Genomic DNA, 15,084 nt, shown 5'->3' with positions numbered 1-15,084 from the left:
ATCTGATTTTCGCCAGTGACATTATATGCCCAAATAGACGAGACTCCTTGAATTCATCTTTAAAGGTTTACCATCCTGATTTTCATACTGCTGGTTTTAGAGCTTCTGTGTAGACTTGCTGCATCACTGCTGTGCTGTGTGAACTATAGCCAGAGGGATAAAGGAGCGCTACTTTAAGCCGTATGTTTCAAAACTATTTGACAGGAAGATTTTAAAGGAGAGAATGCCTCCTGGGCCTTTCCGGTTTACTAACAATAGCAGAACAGTCAACACGGAGTGTGCAGAATATGTTTTAACTGTTGGTGGTTATGATGAGACGCTCTTGGGGAACATATGCAGAAGAGGAAATTGACACCTGCAAAATTCGCTGGTAATGCCCTGTTCGGGAAACTGACAACCCAGACTACTGTGGAGTGTAACCTTCAACAAAACTTTGAAACAAACAAACATTATTTATACCTTCTACCCCACTGACAGGACAGCAGTATTTAAGAGAAAAAGCAGCAGTCATTAACTCCTGTTGCTTCAGTCACTCAAAGTGTGAGCTGATTACAGAGTATTGTGGCTGGATTGAAAAATGTACCAAGTAATCAACTTATAAATATTTTTGAGTCTTGTTTGTGTAATCCTAGGGAAAACATAATGAAAATAGAGAGACTCTGCCAACACTATACTCAATCAACAGATGAACAGCCAGAATCTTGCATAGACTTTGCTATAAACAAACTGGAGCTTTCAGAAATTTTGTATTATAAAATATTAGAGACCACAATGGTTCAGGCAACACAAAGACTTCATGGAATAGACATGTCAGTTATTTTAGAGCAGGATATATATATTTCATCATTCCTTGATGGCCTGTTGCTTGGAAATTGTCCTCTTTGCCTATAGCTCACTTCATACTTTTCCCTGGATTACTGAAGTTTTTAATCTGTGGCCATTTTATTGTTATAAGGTTATAGAGGTGGTGGAGTGACAGTGGCAACAGTGACAGACTGTTTTCTTGGGCTCCAAAATCATTGCAGATGGTGACTGAAGCCATGAAATTAAAGGATGCTTGCTCCTTGGAAGAAAAATTATGACAAACCTAGACAGCATATTAAAAAGCAAAGACATTACTTTGCTGACAAAGGTCTGTCTAGTCAAAGCTATGGTTTTTCCAGTAGTCATGTATGGATGTGAGAGTTGGACCATACAGAAAGCTGAGCGCCTAAGAATTGATGCTTTTGAACTGTGGTGTTGGAGAAGATTCTTGGGAGTCCCTTGAACTGCAAGGAGATCAAACCAGTCAGTCCTAAAAGAAATCAGTCCTTTGGAAGGACTGATGCTGAAGCTGAAACTCCAGTATTTTGGCCACCTGATGCAGAGAACTGACTCATTGGAAAAGACCCTGATTCAGGAAAAGATTGAAGGCAGGAGGAAAAGGGGATGACAGAGGATGAGATGGTTGGATGGTATCACCAATTTGATGGACATGAGTTTGAGCAAGCTCCGGGAGTTGGTGATAGACAGGGAAGCTTGGCATGCTGCAGCCCATGGGGTCACAAAGAGTCAGACACGACTGAGCGACTGAACTGAACTGATAGAGGTGGTGATCTGCTCAGAAGAGGGACTCTCCAGGGACGTGGTGAAACGCCTGAACAGCATCGAAAAACAGATGCTTTTAGAAATTTAGAATTTTAGAAAATTTAGTATAGAGTCATGATCTGCACTGTGGGAAGCTCTTCATGCTTCTGCAAAGTTCCTACCTGTGAAGAAGTTATATTCCCAAATAATTCTGAAACAGGAGGTGGGAGAAATGTACAAGGACGTCTTTCCCATGATGCCAGTGTCTCCTGTAAAGAATCCAAGGGTCAAAGAAATTTGGACTGACAGTGGAAGTCTTCAAAAGGGTAGGGAACTGTTGTCTCCAATTTCTGTCCATGAACGCTACAGTTCTCCTATGGCTGGGAGTGCTAAGAGGCTTTTTGGGGAAGACCCCCCCCCCCAAAGGAAATACTTAAGGACCGGATCATAACAGAGGGGAAAAAATTGAAATTTGCTCCTTCTTCAAGGATTACCGCTGAAAATATATCAATTTCACCCAGACAGAGTCTTCTGTTAATGGCCAGAGACATTGCATACAATCCAGCAAATGATGCTGGATCGATCACTGATATCACTGATATCAGTTTCCATGAATGGGTCAGTCCTTACGCCAAGGAATGCTCTGCTGTCTAAATTCAGTGCAGAGCCTCTAAGAGTTTGAAAGATGTCAACAACGTGATAAGGCAAGGTGAGCAGAGAACCAAGAAATGGGCGATAGGGACTTCCCTGGTGGTCAGCAATTAAGACTCTGCCTCCAATGCAAGGGGACACCGTTTCCATCCCTGGTTGGAGAACTAAGGTCTTACATGCCTTGGCCAAAAAATATAAAAGAAGCGAGCAATGGCTATTGATGGTGTAGAATCACCATCAAGAAAATGATGTGTTACTTAAATAACTACAGGATGTTGTCAGTGAAAAAGCAGATCATTAGCTCTGCCCCATTTCTATGATAAAAGCACTTTCAGGATGTTTTGCAGAAAGTTGGGGCTCTCTTTTTCAAAACATTCAGCCCTTGTAAGTAGTAAATATCACTGAGTTACAAGAGAACTTGCATCAAATTAAGCGGGATTTTTTTAAAACATTTATCCAAAATGTAGTTGCAGAAATATTTGAGTTGGATTGCAAACAAATGTTTTAAATACCTTCTAAACATGTTAATAGTCATAGTTTTTTTGTTTTTGTTTTTTGTTTTTGGCCACACCATGTGGCCTGAGGGTGTGGATCTTAGTTCCCTGATAAGGGATCAAACTCTTGCCTCCAGCAGTGGAAGCAGGAAGTCTTAACTCCTGGACCACCAGGGAAGTCCCAGAATTTTTAACATATTTGTTCTTTGGGTTTTTCAGATGAAGTAAGGAGAAACTTCATCATTTTCGAGCCCACTTTTTAAAATAATCAAACGTCTTCTCCTTCTAGGCTTTATACCATAAGGGTGAATAATCTGTTTTGGCCAGCATGCTTTGAGATGCTTATGTTCCCAGTTTAATGTTGAGCAGGAGTTGGGTCCCATAGCATCTAGGGCAGAGGAGATGCACCAGCCTGTCTTTGACCCAGCGTGGTAACTGTACATCCAGGTGCCAGGACCATTCTGGGATGTCCAGACCCTTCTCATGCCCTTCCTGTCCTTGAATGGAGGTAGATTTATACCCGAACCCCCTCACTACCTCCCACGACTTAGTTTCCAACCCTAAGCCCTCTTAGCCTGGTGTTACAACCTAGCAAGAGAGGTAATTGCTCCTTTTTAAAATTACTATCATTTTGTTTTCTAAGCCATTAGCTTAATTATATATGATTATATTATGTCATATAATTCTCAAAATAAGAAGCTGCTTCTCAAGCCAGTAGAGTAAAATACAGAAAAGAGTTGTTAGAAACTGAATTTCCTATTAGTGAGATAACACCATGATAATAGGGGAGATGTTCTTTCTGAGGTCTTAATAGGATTGTTCATTCTCAGTGTCTAATTGATCTCCTAGGAATAGTTGAAACCGTTTCCAAAACCACAGTAATATCACCTAGTACCTTTTAATTAAATACACCAATGAAACATCTGCATATTACTCCCCTCTCTTTGTTCTCAGCATTGTTGCTACTTTGTAAGTTTCCCATTAGGGTTTTTATAAAGCAATTCCTTTTTTTTCAAACTTTAAACTTTTATCTTGTATTAGGATAGAGCTAATTAATGGATTTCCCTGGCAGCTCAGACAGTAAAGAATCTGCCTGCAATACAGGTGCCCCAGGTTCAATCCCTGGGTCAGGAAGATCCTGTGGAGAAGGGAATGGCACCCCATTCCAGTATTCTTGCCTGGAGAATTTCATGGACAGAGGAGACTGGTGGGCTACAGTCCATGGTGTTGCAAAGAGTCAGACACAGCTGAGCAACTAACACAGGCACACACACATAGCTGATTAACAATGTTGTGATAGTTTCAGATGAACAGCCAGGAACTCAGCCATATGTACACATGTATTCATTCTCCCCCAAGCCCCCCTCCCATCCAAACTGGCATATTACATTGAGTAGAGTTTCATGTCATGTGCATGTTCAATAGTCCTTGTTGGTTATCCATTTTGATCATAGTAGAATGTATATGACCTTCCCAAGCCCCCTCTTCTTTTTTTTTTAAATTATTTATTTGGCTGCGCTGGTTGCTGTGTGAGGGCTTTCTCTAGTTGCAATGTGCTGCTTCTCATTGTGTTGGCTTCTCTTGTGGAGCAGTCTGTAGGTGTGGGGGCTTCAGTAGTTGCGGTTCCTGGGCTCTAGAGCACAGGCTTAATAGCTGTGGTGCATGGGCTTAGCTCCCCTGCAGCAATGTGGAATCTTCCTGGACGAGGGATTGAACCTGTGTCTCCTGTATTAGCAGGCAGATTCTTAACTGCTGGGCCACCAGGGGAGTCCCCCGTTAGCGTGTGATCCCTGGGTCCCTGCAGGATGAGGGGTGCAGCTTTCCAAAGAAGCAGTTGTTCAGTATTCACTTTTTCTAGTGTGTTTCAAGGATCTAGAAGGACTTGGATAAGTAGTTCTCAAATAATTTTGACAAAATGTTATCAAATTTACCATTTGAGTCACCACGGAAACCCTATGTATGTTTATTAAATTGCACACCTTATTTTTTTAATGTGAAATATTTAACTCTAACCCTGGCTAATTTGAATTAGTTTAAGATTTGACTATGAATTAGTAATTATGACAGGAGTTTCATTGTTAAATTTTAAGAAGAAAAGTGACATTTTACTTTTCTGGAAATTACATCCTCATTTTCTGTGTAGTATCTACCTGTTTTATAAGCCAAATAACGTCAAGTCTACTTTGAATCCATATAAATATATATTACATTTTTATTATATCAGTTCAGTTCAGTCACTCAGTAGTATCCGACTCTTTGCGACCCCATGAATTGCAACATACATCAGGCTTCCCTGTCCACTACCAACTCCCAGAGTTTGCTCAAACTCATGTCCATCGAATCAGTGATGTCATCCAACCATCTTATCCTCTGTCATCCCCTTCTCCTCCTGCCTTCAGTCTTTCCCAGCTGCAGGGTCTTTCCTGAAGAATGAGTCAGTTCTTCACGTCAGGTGGCCAAAGTATTGGAGTTTCAGCTTCAGCATCAGTCATTCCAATGAATATTCCAGGGTTGATTTCCCTCAGGACTGACTGGTTTGATCTCCTTGCTGTCCAAGGGGCTCTCAAGAATTTTCTCCAGCACCACAGTTCAAAAGCATCAGTTCTTTGTCGCTCAGCTTCCTTTATGACCCAACTCTCACATCCATACATGACTACCAGAAAAACCATAGCTTTGACTAGACAGACCTTTGTTGGTCAAGTACATATATATATATATATATAGGGCACCCCAAATGGCTTGTGGGATCTTAATTCCCATACCGAGGATCAAACCTGGGTCCACAGCAGTGAAAGTGCTGACTCCTAACTGCTGGACCACCATGGAATTTCCAAATCTTTGTATATATTTTTATGTAGCTATAACTGTTGTGTCATTTTCATTGTTGTTATTAATGTGCAAAATGTAAATGAGCATTTGCACTTGTCTTTATAAGAAACTCTGGACATGTTTTTATCAGATTTCAAGACTGAATAGCAATGCACATAAAATAGTTAATAAAACATTGGAGTTTTGAGATTATTGAAAAAGATGATGGAGCTATAAGCAAAGTGAAACTGTGATGATCTCAGAGAAAATATTTACGACTTATGTCACACACACAAAGTGTGTACCTCTTTATAAGGAAAAGACTAAAAGCCCAATGTTTTAAAATGTGCAGAAGAAATATATCACAGAGAAACAAATATGAGCCATCATTAACTGTATGAAAAGATATTCAGCTTCACTCATAATAAGAGCAACTCCAATGAAAACTACCCTGAATTGGCAGTCTTCACCTATGAAATTGGCCAAAATTTCTAAGGTGGGAAACACCTTCTCATGCATTGCTGGTGGGCATGCAAAATGATACAAACTCCATGGGGAGAAATCTGATGATAGCTAACTAACTGAACAACATATGTCTTTACTCTCAGACCTAGCAATGCCACTCCCAGGAATACACCTTGCAGACCCATCTCCACAGAAAGAGCAAGCCCTCACCTTGGGGTCGAGCTTGAAAACCTTCAAAGAACAGAAACAGGTATCACAGGTGGGGCCATTCTTAATTTTCTATTTTGAAAATTTTTAAGCCTATTTAAATTACAAAACTAGTGTCTTTGTTCACTGCTTCATCTAGATTCACTGCTCATTAATGTTTGTTTAACTTGCTTTTATTTCTCTCCGTGTATATGTGATGATGATGGTCATGGTGGTGCTGTTAATGAATGGACCATTTGAAAGTAATTTGAGACCTTATGATCCTTTACCCCTAAATGCTCTAGCAGGTAACTCCTAAGAACAAAGACATTGTTCTAATAACAACAATTCAGTGATTGAATTCAGGAAGCTTATAATCGACATACACTGTTTTTTAAAAAATAATTTTATTTATTTTTGGCTGTGCTGGGTCTTTGTTGCTTGTTGGGCTTTTCTCTAATTGCAGAGAGTGGGGGCTACTCTCTAGTTGTGGTGCGCAGGCTTCTCATTTTGGTGGCTTCTCCTGTTGTGGAACATGGTCTGTAGGACTTTAGTAGTTGCAGCTCCCAGGCTTAATTGCCTCAAGGAATGTGGGAACTTCCTGGACCAGGGATGTTGACCCATGTCCCTGGATTGGCAGGCGATTCTTAACCACTGGACCACCAGGGAAGCCTTATATATATATATATATATATATATATATATATATATCTTTTGAATAAATACCCAAGAGGATTCTGAATCACAGAGTAAATGTATATTCAACTTGGCAAGAAAGTGCCAATCTGTTTTTCAAAGTGGGGGTACTATTGGGTTGGCCAAAAAATTCATTTGGGTTTTTCCGTTACATCTTAAGGAAGAATCCAAACGAATTTATTGGCCAACCCAATATTTTGGACTCCAACGCTATGTGAGAGTTCTAGCTGCTGCATATTTTTCTAGTGTTTGGTATTACCTGTCTTTTAAAATTTTAGCCTTTCTAGAAGACGTATAATCATATCTCTTTGTGGCATTAATTTGAAAATCCCTGGTGATTGTAAATGTTGACTGTCTTGATATGTTTGTTGGCCTTTAACATATCTTCCTTTGGGAAGTGTTCATGTCTTTTGCCCATTTTAAAGTTGGATTTAAAATTTTTTTTCATTATTAAGTTGTAAAGATACTCTATATATTCTGATTCAGCCAATTTGGTGGAAAACATGTTACACATATTTTCTCCCAGGTTGTGACTTACAGTTTCATTTTCTTAATTTTGTCTTTTGAAGGACAGAGTTTTAAGTTTTGTTAAGTCCCATTTATCTATTTTTTTTTCCTTTTATGGTTAGTGCTTTTGGTGTCTTGTCTAAAAAAACCTTGCCTACCCCAAGTTTATGAAAATTTTCTCCAATTCTTTTTTTAGAAATTTTATAGTTTTAGAGTTTATATGCTAGGTCTGATTATATGTTCGGTCTATGATTCATTTAAGGTAATTTTTGTGTGCACTGTGAACTGGGTTCAGTTTTATTCATGCAAATATTCAGTTGTTTCAGGATCATTTATTGAAAAGACATTCTTCCCCTTGAATTATACTACATGTTTATAGAAAATCAACTTTGGGTCTATTTTTGCACTATTGTGTTTGTATGGTATGTATCCTTATTCCAATACCACACTTTTTTAAAGGTTTATTTACTTGTTTATGTGTGGCTGCGCACAGGCCTTCTGCAGTTGCCGCGAGCAGGTGCTGCTCTCTAGTTGCAGTGTAAGGGCTTCACACGGCGCCGTTTCTCTTATTGCACAGCACAGGCTCTCGGAGCTCAGCCTCCCTTAGTTTCGGCACGTGCATGGGCTGCGTAGTTGTGGCACGGGGCATTAGTCGTCCCTCGGCACGGGGGCTCTTCCCGGACCAGGGGTCAAACCCATTACCCTGTATTGGCAGACAGATTCTTTAACACTGAGCCACCAGGGAAGCTCCAAGACCACACTGTCTTGATTACTGTAGCTTTAAAAAAAGTATTGAAGTATAGGTGATAAACAGTGTTACACATACATATTCTTCTTCATATTCTTTTCCATTATGGTTTATCACAGGGTATTGAAAGTAGTTCCCTGTGTTACACATTGTTGTGTAACCATCCTACATATATACTAGATTGTATGCTAATGCTAACCTCCCAATCCTTCCCTTCTGCACCCCTCTTCCCCTTCGGCAACCATATGTCTGTTCTTTATGTCTGTGAGTCTGTTTCACAGATATCTTCATTTGTGTGATATTTTAGATTCCACATATAAGTGATATCATGTCATTCTGACTTACTTCGCTTAGTATGATAATCCCTAGGTCCATCCATGTGGCTGCAGATGGCACTGGTTCATTCTTTTCGTGGCTGAGTAACATTCCCTCGTGTATATACAGTGCATCTTCTTTATTCATTCATCCGTCAATGGGCATTTAGCTTGTTTCCATGTTTTGGCTATTGTAAATAGTGCTGCTGTGAACATAGGCGTACATGTATCTTTTCAAATTATAATTTCTTAAAGCAGTGTTTTTTTTCTTTTTTTTTAATATCCCACCTCTGGATCCCTGCTGTGAGCCCTGCCTGGGAGGTTGGGCCAGTTGTGTTGCAGCAGCGCTGGGGTGCCCTGGGGAGCATGGTGGTGGTGGTTTGGCTGCTAAGTTGTGTCCGACTCTTGCGAGTTCATGGACTGTAGCCTGCCGGGCTCCTCTGACCATGGAATTCTCCAGGCCAGAATACTGGAGTGGGTTGCCATTTCCTTCTCCATTAAAGCAGTGCTTTTTTAGTTTTCAGTGAAAATTTACTCCTAATTTCACTCCCAGGTGAAATTTACTCCTAATTGTTATTTTGTATGCTTTTGTAAATGGGATTATTTCTTAATTTCTCTTTTAGACTGTTTATTGCTAGTGTATAGAAATGCAGCTGGTTTGTGTGTGATGATTTTATATCCTGCACACAGCTGAATTCATTTTTAGTTCTAATTTTTTTTTTATTCTTTAGGAGTTTATACTTATAAGATCATGCTATTGCAAACAGATTTTATTTCTTCATTTCCAGTTATTTCTTTTTCTTGCCTTTTTATAGAAGCTGGAACTATAGTACTATGTTGAACAGAAATGGTGAAAGCAAATATTCTCATTTTAATTCTGATCTTAGGGAGTTTCAAAAAGATTAAAAATTTTCAATCTTTCCCCATTGCATGTAATATTACTTATTTTTTAAATATATTGCCTTTATCATGTTGAAGGATTTCCCTCCTATTCCTAGTTTATTTATTGCTTTTTGTCATAAAAGGTGTCAGTTCATGTCTAATTCTTTTTCATATCCCCGTGAACATGAATGCAACAATAATAAAATATTAGGAAAGCAAAGCAAACAATACATAATAAAAATACATCACGATCAAGTGGATTTAACCTTAAAAATTCAAGATTGTCTGAACAATCAACCACCAATCTAAGTAATCCATCTTCCATTAATAGAATAAAGAAGAAAATAGTTTAATTATCCTAAAAGATACAGGAAGAGCATCAGGCAAACTTTACTTTCCACACAAAAACTCTCATGACGCTGAGAATAGAAGGGATCTTCTTCCTTCTGATATGGAGCATCTATGAAAAGCCTAACATGATATTTGGGCTTCCCTGATAAATCAGCAATAAAGACTCCACCTGCCAATGCAGGAGAATTGGGTTCTATCCCTGGGTTGGGAGGATCTCATGGAGAAGGAAATGGCAACCCACTCCAGTATTTTTGCCTGGGAAATCCCATGGACAGAGGATCCTGGCAGCCTAGAGTCCACGGGGTTGCAAAGAGTCAGACATGACTTATCAACTAAACAACAACAACATGACACTTAATAATGGAAGACTAAATGCTTCCCTTCTGAGCTTGGGAATAAGATGAGAGTGTCAACCTCCAATCTTTTATTAGTTATGTTGTATTCCCCTGGGGACTGTACCTACTGGACCCAATTTAACTAGTCACCTATTGACTGTTTTCCATCGTCGTCACTTTGAACAGCGTCACAGTGTCTGTCTTGCACCTGCGAGAATACTGCAAAGGGACACATTCCTAGAAGTGGGTTTCCTAGGTTCAAGGGTGTGAGCATTTTAAATTTCCCTTTGAAAATCATTCCATGTATTACAAAGTTCTTTAGGCAAGACTACAAGAAAATTTGGGGGAATCTATTGACTCCATTTTCTTCCTCGGGACCTCTGGGGTATTATGAACTGCCAGATGATATCTGTGGTTCAGTGGAAGGTTGGATCTCAGAGCAGGTGCCTCTTCCTCCAGGAAGCCTTCCTGCTTCCCAAAGTCAGGGAAACTTTGAACCTCCCCAGCTCTTTGAGCTCCCCAACTCTAGCTTTGACCACTTTGGATGACAAACATGTCTCCCCCCTGGACTGTCAGTTCTGCAGGGCAGGGCCAAGGCTGTTGAGGTCACTATAGTGTCCCCAGTATCACCCTGTACAAGGTTGGGTGTGCAAGATGCACTCAGTGGATGAATGGATAGAATGAGTGAATTTATAGTGACAAAAAGAGAGGCGAACCAAGATGGGGACAGGACTCAGCTTCCAGGGGCTCAGAGAGGTGGTAGGGAGGCTCAGAGTGAGAGAAGGAGACTTGAGGATTGGAAGGGGGCTTCCAGAAGGAAACAAGGTCTCGAAGAGAGAGATAGCCAGAGAGGGGTGGCATCTCAGGAAGAGACATGGGGACTCAGTGGTGACTAGGGATTAGAGAAAGCAGTTAAGGCAAGGATGACGGGTACTCCGACAGGGGGTGGAGGTTACAGAAAACCTGGGAGCTGAGGCCCCTAGGCAGGGTGGGAGTTCGGTAGGTTCTCACCTTCATCCTCCTCGTCTTGCAGACAGCGACAACCAGGCTTGCCTCCTCCAGCTTCACCACCTGCTTGATTATGGAGGGCTTGGGAGGGGCTCAAGGGCTTTGCTAGGTCAGCACTGGACACCGTTTGTCTCTCCCCCAGACCTCAGGGGCCTCTTTCACACTGTCTGGGTGCTTCGATGGGGCTGCCTTAGACACAGGGCTCAGAGCAAAATGACCAGGCCTGGGTGGGCAGCTCATCAGAAAGGCACTGGGCAGAAAAGGAGGGTCCCCACCCACTCTTGGTGGGGATGGAGGGGCAGCTGCGGGAAGCCCCAGGGCGGGGGTGGCTGCTGACCCCCGGCCCACTCCTTTCCCAGATTTCCTGCCCTGGAGCCTTTATGGTCCTGGCTGCAGTTTCAAGTTTTGATGAAGCCAAATGATCCTGGTTCCGGCTGAACCAAGCCCAGTCCGAGGGGAGGACATGGCCCCCTGGAGGCCCTCTGCCTCTCTTTCTCTCATCTGGACCGTGGCCGTGGCCCATATGGATAGTCCCCTCCCCAGCCAGCATCGTCTCCTTTCTCCCCTTCCCAGGAAGGCGCTGCTCAGCCACTTCCTGGCTGTGTGATCAGAGTGTCCATCAGAGCCTTGGGGACCTCATCAGTGCACCAGGAACAATAACACCATCCATCTCCCAGGGGTTGACGGGGAGGCTGGCCCAGGCCCAGGCAGCAAGGCACGGGTACAGTGAGTTAGGCACGTGCTTGGCCTGGCACACAGCAGGGCTGGCAGACAGTGACCGAGACCTCTTGGAATCTCTCTGATTGGGGTTTAAACCCCAGCCACCGCCTCTTAACTGTGCTAATCTCTGAGACTGGTTCCTGCCTGAGAGGAGTAGTCCCTTCTCCCAGGGCCAGGGGGACGGTGCCATGAGATACTGCATTTTTAAAATATTTCTTTATTTATGTCTTTGTTTAGGCTGCACCGGGTCTTAGTTGCGGTATGGGACATCTCAGTTGCGGCATATGGGATCTAGTTCCCCGAACAGGGATTGAACCTGGGCCCCCTGTACTGGGAGCAGCGAGTCTTACCCACTGGACCACCAGGGAAGTCCCGAGGTGCTCTGCATGTTAGATACATTCAGGGAGCACCTGACACAGAATAGGTAGGTACCCAATAAACAGTTACCACCCCGCCCTAGTCCCACAGTCCAGAAATCAGCTGTGTGTCAATCTGATCAGTTAAGGGTTTTCCAAGCACTTCCCCTGGGTCAGGATCTGAGCCAGATGCCTCGCACACAGTCTCCTCACGAGCCTGGGGTGAGTAGGTGGGGTCTTGCCCCTGGCACTCTTTGGGTGGTGGTTTGATGTTTTTTGTTAATTTTTTGACCGCACCACACAGCACATGGAATCTTAGTATCTCAACCAGGAATATCCCAACTCATGCCCCCTGCGTTGGAAGCGCAGAGTCTTCACCATTGGACCACCAGGGAAGCCCTGAGTGGTGACTTTAGAGGCACTCCTGCCTTCGTCTGCGCCTCTGTTTCCAAATCTGCAAGTTTGTTGAGTGAATCCTCGGGAACATGGGACTTGGCATGCCACAGGTGCTAAATTAACGCTGCCGTTAGGACTCTTCCCCCGTTTTACAAAAGTGGAAACTGAGGGCGTTGCCTGGTTGCCTAATGGTTAGGGCTCCTGGGCTTTCATTGCTGTGGCCTGGGTTCAATCCCTGGTCAGGGAACTGAGATCCTGCAAGCATGCAACAAAGTAAAAAAAAAAAAGGTGGAATGAAGCTCAGGGTAAGGTCAGAACTTCTCAGGGAACTAAGAAAATGTTTGTAATCTAGGGGAAAAAGTGGAACACAATACTCATAACCAAAAAGTAGAAACAGCCTAAATGTCCATCAGCTAGCTACATGCATGTGTGCTAAGTTGCTTCAACCGTGTCTGACACTTTGCAACCACATGGACAGTAGCCTGCCCAGCTCCTCTGTCCACGGGATTCTCCAGGCAAGAATACTGGAGTGGGTTGCCATGTCCTCCTCCAGGGCATCTTCCCTACCAGGGATTGAACTTGTATCTCTTACATCTTCTACGTTGGCAGGTGGGTTCTTTACCACTAGCACCACCTGAGAAGCCCATCCATCAGCTGATACGTGGATAAATACAATGTGGTATGGCCATACAGGGGAGTGTTATCTGACAGTGAAAAGAAATGATGTACTGACACATGCTGCAACATGATGGATCTTGAAAATACTATGCGAAGTGAAAGAAGACAGGCACCCAGGAGATCACTTCTTTATTCACAGTAGCCAAGATATGGAAACAACTCAAATGTCCAGCAGCAGATGAGTGGATAAAGAAAATGTTGTAAAGCCATACAGTAAAATATTATTCAGCCTTAACAAAGAAATCCTTCCATTTGTGACAATCATGATGTGAAGTGAAATAAGCCAGTCAAAAAAGGACAAATTCTGCATGATTCCACTTACATGAGGTATTCAAAATACTCAAACTTGGGGTGGGGGAGGGACAGACTGGGAGTTTGGGGTTAGCAGGTACAAATGACTACATATAAACTACATATAAACAGGTAAACAACAATGTCCTACCATATAGCATAGGGAACTATATTTAATATCCTATAATAAACCATACTGGGAAATATGAAAAGACTATGTATATAGATCTGTATAATTGAATCACCCTGCCGTGCAGCAGAAACTAAGATAACATTGTAAGTCAACTATACTCTTCAATAGAAAATAATAAAAATTTTAAAAAAAGAAAATAATAAAAATTAAAATAATTCATCAAAGTAGAGAACAGATGGGATGGGGGAGGGGGAGGGAACATACAGTTGGAGTTCAAAGATCCGCGGTACAGTATCGTGACAATAGTTAACACCACTGGATTGTGCACTGAGAAATGTGTTAAGTGGGCAGATCTCACATTGTGTTCTTAACACCCATACACACATATACACACACACAAAGACCCCATATTCTGTGATCCCATTTACACAAAAATGTTCCAAGACAGGCAGATCTCCAGAGAGAAAAAGGAGACCCGTGGTCACCAGGGCCTGAGAGGGATAAAGGGGTTGGGTTGATGGTTAAAGGGGTGCAGGGTTTCTTTAGGGGGGATGAAATGTTCCCAAAATTGACTGCAGAGGTGACTGCACTGAACTGTGCACTTTAAATGGATGAATTCTCTGCTGTGTAAATTCTATTTCAATACAGCCATTTTTAAGTGGCGCACCAAAATCTTGAAAAAGAATCCTGCCAAACTGAGAGGAATACATCTCTCATTAAATGCCCACAAACTGCAGCCGGTTCATTCCTCAACTCCCCACTTGTATATCCATGACATTGAAAGTATCACTTTAGGATGTGAAGTGAGGGGCATATATCCTCTGGACATCTCACCTCGTCCTGGGCAAAGAGAGGTTAAGCAGTTCCTCAGAGAGGGCCAAGGAACTACAGCCCAGAGAGGGTCAGCTTCCTGCCTGGCGTCACACAGCCCTGGGGCTCCAAGAGACCGTCAGACGTCAAACGTGAGTTCAAATGTGCGTGAGGTTCCAACCCCAGCCTCCACTCTGACCCCTGGCTGCCTCCTCCTTCCGACTTTGCAGAAAGAAAAAAAAAACCATGCCAGGAAGCATCCATCATAGCCTGTCCAACTGGGCCGGAGGGGCAGGGGTCAGCAAGGAGGTGACCTCAAGGTCTCCATGGGGACTAGGATCCGGTGGCAGGGCTGGGGGTGACAGCCTGGAATTTTTCCCACCCTGAGATTTTCCTGCGTCAACCCAGGAGGGCGCCCTGGATGCCGCCAGCCCTGCCCCCAACCTCCTTCCTCTCTAGATACCGCTTCCCGCCTGAGGATGGGGGTGGGGGGGTGTGCCAAGGTGGAACCACTGGGCCCAGGAGAGAAGGCACTTGGGGATGGACAAAATGAGGGTCGCTGGCGAGAGAGGCCGAGGGCCTGCCGTAGAGTCACGCAGCCTCGGGGACTTGGTGTAAATGGGGCGGCACAGCTGCCCCTGTCCTGCAGGGCCTCCGGCGGCCTCCACCGCTCTGCCCAGGAGTTGGAC

The 15,084-nt window shown here is 43.1% G+C and overlaps 1 pseudogene; it reads left to right on the top strand.

Annotated features, from left to right (window-relative positions):
• Positions 1 to 333: 333 nt before the first annotated feature.
• On the top strand, positions 334 to 15,077 carry LOC139029981 (retinoblastoma-like protein 1 pseudogene; annotated as a pseudogene).
• Positions 15,078 to 15,084: the final 7 nt, after the last annotated feature.

Source organism: Odocoileus virginianus, chromosome 20 (assembly GCF_023699985.2).
Source record: "Odocoileus virginianus isolate 20LAN1187 ecotype Illinois chromosome 20, Ovbor_1.2, whole genome shotgun sequence".
NCBI lineage: Eukaryota > Metazoa > Chordata > Mammalia > Artiodactyla > Cervidae > Odocoileus > Odocoileus virginianus.
This window is presented reverse-complemented; position numbering and strand designations above follow the sequence as displayed.